A 9,356-nucleotide genomic window follows, 5' to 3' on the forward strand; every position below is an offset into this window, starting at 1 on the left:
CTCGAGCTCCTTGATGCCGATCCAAAAGACAAGAAGACCAAGACCAAGGACACAAAGCGCAAGGGGCCAGCCGTGCTCGCTGCGGAACCAGGGACTCAGCACGGCTGCGACATCCCCGGGTCTTCAGCGACTTCCACAATGTCTACAGCCACAACACCAGCGACTGCCAGGAGCTCAGGGCTCTCCGCAACGGGCACCTCGGTTGACGCCCCGAGCGCAATGATCGAGGCTACAGTCATGGAGGCGGCCAAGGCAGAGGTCGCTGGGACGGACGCGACCACCGTCAGGAGTGACGCGACCAGCCTCGTGAGGACCGCTGGTAGGACCAGCCTCGCGAGGGAAACTGGAGGGAGAAGCCTCGCGAGAATCGCCCTCAGGGCAATGCGGCCTTGCCTCGTCTGCCTCCACCGCCAAGAAGGAATGAAGATCACCACCAGGACGAGGGGGCTGGGGGCTTCCAGGAGCCACGAGCCATCGCCTGCATCTTGGGCGGCTCGCAAGCCCCAGCTACTCACCGTGTCTTCAAGCAGTTTGCGCGTGAGGTCAACGTGGCGCTCCCCAAGCTTGAGGCAACTCACCCTCTCAAGTAGTCCAAGTGCGCCATCACCTTCGACTCCTCAGACCAGCTCAAGTGCGCGGCTACCGCTGGCGTGCTCCCCATGCTCTGCTACCCCGTCATCAGCAACGTAACCATCCCCCAGACTCTCATTGATGGTGGAGCAGGGCTCAATGCTCTCTCTGTTCAGACATTCGACAGACTCCAAGTGCCATACTACTAGCTGCACCCCACCAAGCCATTCTCAGGAGTGACCGATGGATCGACACACTCGATCGGGCAGGTTCGCCTCCCGGTCACCTTCGGCGAGCGTAACAACTACCGCAATGAGCTCATCGACTTCGACGTCGCCAACATCCGCCTGCCCTAAAACACCATCCTAGGGTACCCAGCACTAGCCAAGTTCATGGCGGCCACGCACCATGGCTACAACATCCTCAAGATGCCAGGAAGCCGCGGCATCATCACGGTTGCCTGCCAGGAGAAGGACGCAGTGTGCTCCCTCAAGCGCGCCTTCCAAGCTGCAACAGTTGAGAACCTCGAAGATGAAGATGGCGCCCTCCATCCTGAGGTCGCCCCCAAGACAGAGAAACTACAGCTAGGGCACGGGTATCATGAGGAAGCGTCACTCGAGAGCGCAACGCTGAGGCTCGCATCTTCGGACGTGGCACCTTCACCCATTGCATAGGAAGGCGCGCCCGGTGCCCCTCTCAGGCTGGGCTCGGGGGCTCTCCCCTGGAGGGCCTCAGATCTAGCTAATGTCGCGAGAGTGGCGCTCGGGCTCCATGTGGAGCCGCTCTTCACATCACGCTTCCCAGGACAAGGCAGCAGGTGTGAGGCACCAGGCGTTCAGGAGTTCATTAGCAAGGCAATCGAGGAGATTCAGGAAGGAAGCGTTATGCAAGGCGGTCGTTGCTTGCCGCATGGCGCGTCTCACTGCCCAGGTGAGGGTAAGGAGTTCCGCATCTGCATCGACATCCCTGGGCTTAGCAGGGCTGGGTCTGAGCAGCTCATGTGGTCATATCGTGTCGGCCGATGCGAGGGACCGCCCCACAACTACGTTCTCATGCGTTTTGGCCTAACGGGCGCGGGTGAGGTGTTCCAGCGCTGCATGAGGGACGCTCAGACAGCTTGCGAGGCCAGGCACCAGGCGCTCCTGGCGGAGATGGAGGAGCATCTTCAGGAGCCTCTCGGCCCCTCCGAGTCTCCCGAGACATGGCGCCGGAACGGCTCATGAGGAACGGCTTCAGTGGCACACATTTTTGGCTACTTCAATAGTTCTTCAGCGATGGTACCAGGTGACATCTCTCTAGCTCGATCAGTTTGGGGGCACCCTTCGGGCTGCATTATCCCTAGGCCGTGTGGTTCCGCCCCTATGGCATGTATCCCTTGCACATCTATCAGAGCCAATCATAATCCATTGCAAGTTACCTTTGAATTATTGACTGCCTGACCGGCGCTTCATCCCTAAGAACGTCTCGCGCCCTTCCAAGCCCTCACGCGACCGCCTCATGATTAAGGACTGGCACGACGTCTGTGCTCAGGTCCGTCCCTGCAGCGCCGCTAAACCCAAGTAGTTGAGCTCTGGCTCACAGGCTCGCCCCCGTGTATGTCACCTCCAGTGGCTCTTGGTGCCTTGTTCTTGCATGAGCTAATCGCGAGTGGATGAGTGAGCGCGCACGACCTGGTGCCCCCGTGGCCACGGGAACTGCGCGCCGGTTGTTTTTCTGTAGGATCGTTGCATGAGAAGACTGGGCACGGTGTCCGTGCTCGGGTCCGTCCCTGCAGCATCGATAAATCCAGCGGCTGAGCTCTGTCTGGCGGGCCGGCCCCATTCACGTCACCTCCTAGGGTCGTTCGTGTCTGGCCTTCTCATGCAATAACCTTAGGAAACTCATTCGGTGCAGGCTGCCTAACCATCTCGTAGGACCAACTCAAGCATCCCCAATCAAGACCAGGCTTAACCCGCCTTGAGGTAGGGCCTTGTGAGTCTCGCGCTAGCTCATGGGTGCCCATATACACCTCCTCTAGCCCTGCCGTGCAAGCCACTTGTCAGGGCGGGGCTGTACACGCCCCGGGGGCTCTCCTCAAAGGGAGCCCCTGTCAAATTTCGGGTTCCGGTAGACCCTTGAGGTTCAAACTCTGGGGTGCGCGCAGAGATCTCTCCTCTACCAACTCACGTCCCAAAGCTCCGCAAGAAATCTAAGCTAGCAAAGATGAACAACACAAGAGACACGAGGTTTATACTGGTTCAGGCCACCATTGTGGTGTAATACCCTACTCCAGTGTGTGGTGTGGGGGATTGCCTCTGGGGCTGATGATGAATAATACAAGGGAAGAACAGCCTCGCGAGGGATGTTCTTGTGGTGGTGGTGTCCCTTTTTAGGGATCGGTTCCAGATGCCTCTATACTATGGTGGCTAGCCCTATATATAAAGTGAGAGGCCCTGGTCCTCTTCCCAAATATTGAGCAGGAAGGGCGCCAACAGTTGGCCATTTTGAAGGGGGAACATCTAGTACACTTATCCTGACTAAAGTTGGTCCTCGCCTGCCAAAGACTCTGACGATGACGTCGTCTTGGGCTCCACGGTGACCTCCATCCTCCGCTCTGCTAGTCTTGTTCTTGTTGCACCGAAATGGTAGCCTTTCCCTGATACCTTGGCCTGTGGTTGCACCCTTTGCACCAAAGAGGAAACAAGGACACTGCGCAGGCCGGCGCCCACCTGGCGCCCACCTGGCGCCCGCCTCGCTTAGGTCGTCATGGCTTTTGTCACAGGCACCTCGCGAGGTACCCCTGCCTTGATCTCTCTCGCGATCCTTCCTAACGAGGCCGCACCTAAGGAGGCTTCCTGTCGTCCGCCCCGCGAGGCTTGGACCCTCACGAGGGTCTTGAACTTGAGTTGACGAAGATGGGCCGTACTGGACCACTGCTTGAGCCACGCCACAGGCTGCAGGCAGGCAAATCTGGGGACCCCCTTTCCCAGAACACCGACAGTAGCCCCCGGGCCAAAGGCGCGCCCAGACTTGGCTTAGCAGAGAAGCGAAGGGGCAAGTGTGAATCGCTGCAAGCCCCAACAGCCTGCAGCCTTGGGCGCCGCATGACGGTTGATTGGACGTGGGCGTCTCTGCTTCCCCATGACGCCTCGGCAACCGCCCGACATGACAAGTCCCTGCATGCAAAATGGATCATGATTACATGTGATCGTGGAGGCCGACAGTTGGCCTCCTCCGGCTATAAGTACGGACGGCGCGAGCCCTTCCAGTCCATCTTTCCCCGCTTCGCCTCTTCTTATTCACCTCTCCCCCTTGGCTCGTCGCGTCCCATGGCACCTAGGAAAAGGCTTTCGACCGCGGAGAAGGGAACGGCCTGCCAGGAGGGACCTGATTCTCCTCCAGCCAAGCGCGACCGGGGTCGCCCCGGCAAGCATCCTACGACTCCTGTGAAGACTGCCCGAGGCCTCGGCAGAGGCCACTTGATTGGCGGGGGAAGGAGCACCGCGGCTGCGCAGCCTACCCGCCCTTGATTCCATTCTGCGGAGGTGCTGCCGGAGATCGCCGTTTGGTCGGAGGACCCGTCTGGTACTTGGCTCCAGCTCCCTCGCTTCTTCGCCAGCGAGCTGCCGGCTGGTGCTGCGGGAGGGCTCTGGCTTCAGGCGGACGGCTGCTGCAGCAGGCCCTCTTGGGTGGTGGTGGAGGTTTCCGTTGCTGGGAACATGGCACTAACTCATGGTTGGCAGACGTTTGCCCGCGCGCGTGGTCTTGGCCAGCGATGCACTCTCTACTTCAAGTTCGACGGCGACAGTACACTCTTCGTGAAGGTGCTCAAAGGAGACGGCCGCCGCGTCGGATGCTGCCCCGAAGGTGACAACGATGGCCGAATGCCCATCCTCGGCGACGGCAGCGGCGAGGACGAGGTCGGTCATGCACTGGGCGGCGCCTGCAGCTCTCCAAGCTCCGGTGACTCCCTTTCCATTGGCAGCTCCTCCAGCGGCGGTCGTGACCAGCCACCGCACCGTCGTGCTTGCTTCAAGGGGGGAGGCGGATCGTTCCACTGCCGCGCCCAGGTGAAGCGTGAAGAGGAAACTTCTTGAGCTCCAGAGGGTCGCGCGGATCTTCTTCTTCTGGCTGTAGTTGGTCGGGCCGCGCCGATTTTGTCTTATCTGCACACAGAGAGAAGTACGGAGCCCCGCGAGGGCGTGCTAGACTGTTGCTTTTAATTATCATGTTGTTCCTATTTTTGTGCCGTGCTACGGTGCCGCGTGCTCACGAGTAGGAACAACTTAGCTTAGTGGAAGGGGTTTATTGCGGCACCAGCCTCAGGAGGCTCCGGCCGGAGGCCTTGTCACGGGTCTCGTGGCCTGCAAAAAGATACCTGTCGGAGGGTTAGGCTTCAGTCCCCAGCCGCAGGGGTGACCTGCTCGGGCATAGCGTTCACGTCGTGATGCCTGTGGGGCATTGACTGGGAGGAGTGCTCCCGCTGCAAACTTAGGTCGAGGAATCTCACGAAATTAAACCAGGCGACACTCGCGAGGGTGCCCGCGTAGCGTCCTCGCGAGGGTTGCGAAAGGAAAACAGGTTCAGGTGAACGGCAAGAGAAACGGAAAACACAGGCCGGGTGCAGCACAACATTGAAGGCAACTTCAACTAAAAGCTTCAAACAAAGAGGAACTAGCCAATTGCAGGAAGCAAATGAAAAGCCGCGTCTGGCACCTAATCTAGTCTTCGACGTCTTCTCACCAGCGCGGAGCTAAGTGCTACCACTGGGCGTGGGCAGGAGCCCCCAAGGCCCAGGGGCGGCACTCCGGAGACTCTGGGGCGTGTATAGCCCCACTCATTATTACGTGAGAGTGTCACGGGCGGCGAGCTTCATAGGCATTGGCCTTCTTTACAGGCACCGGGCCTTTTCTTGAGGGGGAAGAGAGCTTCATAGGCATTTTCCTTCTTCACAGGCACCGGGCCTTTTCCAAAGCGGCAAGCTTCACAGGCATTGGCCTTCTTCACAGGCTCTGGGCCTTCTCCATAGGCACTGGGCCTCGCTCAAGGGTAGAACCGACGGAGGTGTTGACTGTTCCACGCGTTCAGGATGGGCACCCCCTCCTGGGTCTCCAAGCACATGGAGCCGGGCCTGGAAACATGAACAACCTTGAAAGGGCCCTCCCACATGGGAGAGAGCTTGTGCAGCCCTTCCCTAGAGAGGACCCGCGTGAGCACGAGGTCGCCTACCTCGAGAGTCCTGGGGCGGATGTTGCGATAGTGGTATCGTCGCAGCGCCTATTGGTATCTTGCTGCCCACAGCGCGGCCTCCCGATGGCGTTCCTCCCCCAGCACGAGGTCTGTCCCCCGCATGCCGTCCTGATGCGCCTCGTCGAATGCTAGGACCCGCGTGGAGCGACACCTGACCTCGTGAGGGAGGATTGCCTCAGCTCCATGGACGAGGAAGAACGGGGTCTCGCCAGTTGACTTGGCCGCGGTCATGAGAATAGACCACAACACGGACTAGAGCTCGTCATATCAGCCCCTACCGTAGGCCTCTAGCTTCTTCTTGAAGCTCCTGGTCTTGAGGCCCTTCAGGACCTCCGCGTTGGCTCGCTCAGCCTGGCCGTTGCTCCGAGGGTGTGCCACTGAAGCGTAGCATATGTGCGTTCCAAGGTTAGTACAGTATGTTTTGAAGAGATTGCTGGTGAATTGCGAATCGTTATCGGTGATGATGCGGTTAGGCACCCCGAATCGGCTCACGAGGCCCTTGATGAACTTGATTGCGGAGCCTGTCGGGATGGTGCGGGTAGCTTCCACCTCAGCCCACTGGGTGAACTTGTCCATGGCAACGTAGAGGTAGCGATAGCCCCCTGGCGCCCGAGGGAACGGGCCCAAAATGTCCAGCCCCCAAACCACGAATGGCCACGAGAGGGGTATGGTCTGCAGGCCCTGTGCCGGCTGATGGATCTTCTTGGCGTGGAATTGGCAGGCTTCACAAACCTTCACCAGCTCGATGGCGTCATTGAGTGCTGTGGGCCAGTAGAACCCGCCGCGGAACGCCTTGCCGACGAGGGTTCGCGATGATGAGTGGTGTCCACAGTCCCCGCCGTGTATGTCTGCCAACACCTCCTTCCCCTGTTCCCTGGAAATGCAACGTAGGGACACATCGTTCGGTCGCTTTCAGAAGAGCTCTCCATCTTGAATGCAGTACGTCGTGGCTTGCCGCGCCACACGCTCTGCGTCTTCCTCCTTTTCCGGCAAGGCCCCTTGCGCCAAGTAGCTCATGAGTTCCACGGTCCAACATCCCTCCTGAGGCTCCAGCACCAGGAGCAAGCGTGCTCCTGAGGTCGGTCCACAGGCCGGGGCTCCCGAGGCAGGTGGCTGGGGGAGCTCCACCTGAGGTTGCGCTTCGTTTGACGATGGCGGTACCGCCGAGGGCTTAAAGAGCCTCTCTTCAAAGACTCCGGGCTCCTGATGCAGCCGTCTGGATGCCCTTTTCGTGATGTCATTAGCTTCCTGATTGGTGCTGCGTGGCACATGCTGCAACTCCAAACCCCAAAACTGCTTCTCAATTTTGCGGACCTCTGCTAGATACGCCTCCATGTGCTCGTCCTTCGGCTCATACACCTTGTTGGAGAAGTTGACGAGGAGCTGTGAATCGCCCTTGATGACAAGGCGCTTTACCCCAAAGCCACCGCAGCTTTCAGGCCTGCTATCAACCCCTCATATTCTGCTATATTGTTGGAAACCTTTTCTCCATGCTGGATACAGAGTTGTACAGCGTAGTAGAGCTTGTGTTGAGTGGGGGATATGAGCACCGCACCAACCCCTGCGCCATGTCGCGAGAAAGCTCCGTCGAAGTACATAACCCAACCGTCCGGCGCCTCACTTCCTGGGGAAAGCAATCGGTCCTCGCCCATCTTGAGTCCTGGCGCCTCTGTCCATTCTGCCACAAAATCTGCTAGTGCTGCTCCCTTAACGACCCTAGTCATGCTGAACTCCAGCATAAATGCTTGTAGTTCGATGTTCCATTCGGCGACACTTCCTACTGAGTTGGGACTCCTGAGCACCCTTTCCAATGGGTATGCCGAAACGACCTTGATCGGATGACCCTGGAAGTAGTGCCGCAGCTTCCGCGAGGCCACCAAGAGCGCGAGCAGGAGATTCTGAGGCATGGGGTATCATGCCCTCGCGTCCCTCGGCACTGTGTTGACGAAGTACACGGGATGCTCGACGAGGGCGGGCGCAGTGACAGAGTCTGCACCCACCGGAGGGTCGAGCATCTCCTGAGGCGCAGGAGTCCCCAGCTCCTGACAAACTGGTAGGGCCTCTCCTGTCGTGATGACGCCTCCTTGCTGGGGCTGACTTGTATCCGCTGAGGGCGCGGCCCTCGAGTAGCCTCCCTGCCCCGGGGTTGCTGAGACTGGTGCCGTCTTGGTTCGACGCTCCTCCCGGACGGCCACCAGGGCAGCACTGGCGGAGTACGGTGTGGCGGCGAGGTAGAGCACCAAGGGTTCTTGTGGGCGTGGAGCTACCATCACTGGGGGGGCTGGTCAGGTACTTCTTGAGGTCTTGAAACGCTTCGTCAGCCTCTTGAGTCCATTCGAACGGGCCCTTCCTCTTCAGTAGCTTGAATAAGGGCAAGGCGCGTTCCCCTAGCTTGGAGATGAAGTGCCCCAGCATAGTTACCCGTTCGGTGAGCTTCTGCATTTCCCTGAGAGTTTGCGGCGGAGTCATGTCCTCAATTGCCTTGACCTTCTATGGGTTAGCCTCGATCCCTCTGTGGGACACGAGGAAACCCAGAAGCTTGCCAGAAGGAACACCAAACACACACTTCTCTGGGTTGAGCCGCAAGTCCACTTCACGCAGGCTCGCGAAGGTTTCTTCCAGGTCCTGTATCAGGGTTTTCGCCTCCCGAGCCTTCACCCTATGTCATCGACATAAGCCCAAGCGTTCTTCCCGAGCTGACGGCCCAACGCGATGTGCATCATCCGCTGGAAGGTTGCACCCGCATTGCGCAATCTGAACGGCATGCAGGTGTAGCAATACACCTTGCACGGGGTCAGGAAAGCCGTCTTCTCCACATCTTCGGCCGCCATCTTGATTTGGTGATAGCCTGAGAAGGCGTCCAAGAAGCATAAAAGGTCGCACTCAGCAGTAGAGTCGACGATCTGGTCAATGCGGGGGAGTGGGAACGGATCCTGTGGGCAGGCCTTGTTGAGGTTAGTGAAATCGATGCACATGCGCTCCTTCCCTCCTTTCTTCGGCGCAACGACGGGGTTTGCCAGCCACTCCGGGTAGCGAACCTCGCGAATGACTCTCGCGGCCTCCAACTTGTGGGTTTCTTGGACGATGAAAGCTTGCTTCTCTGTGGATTGCCGTCTTGCCTTTTGCTTCACTGGGCGTACATTGGGACAGACGTTCAGGTGATGCTCGATCACCTGCCTGGGGACCCCTGCCAGTTGCTTGGGTTCCCACACGAACACCTCCTTGTTTGCACGTAGGAACTTTACCAGGGCTTCCTCTTGCTCGGGGTCTAAATTGGCGCCTATGGTGAAGGTGGCGCCGGAGGACCCGTCCTCGTCGACTGGTACTTGCTTGGTCTCTGCTTTGTCTTGTGTGAACAACTGATTTTTCTTGGTGGGCGCAGCCCCCTTAGCCTTGAGGGGATCGGCGCCGGCGGGCTGCGCCGCTGCTGCGGTCTTGAAAGGGAGCTTGAGTGCCTGCAGGGCATCTTTCGCATCTCCGGCTATGGTGAGGACACCGTTGCTCCCGGGGATTTTCATCAGGTTGTAAGCCGGGTGAGTTGCTGCCACGAACTGGGC

This window comes from Triticum dicoccoides, chromosome 3B (genome assembly GCF_002162155.2).
Source record: "Triticum dicoccoides isolate Atlit2015 ecotype Zavitan chromosome 3B, WEW_v2.0, whole genome shotgun sequence".
NCBI lineage: Eukaryota > Viridiplantae > Streptophyta > Magnoliopsida > Poales > Poaceae > Triticum > Triticum dicoccoides.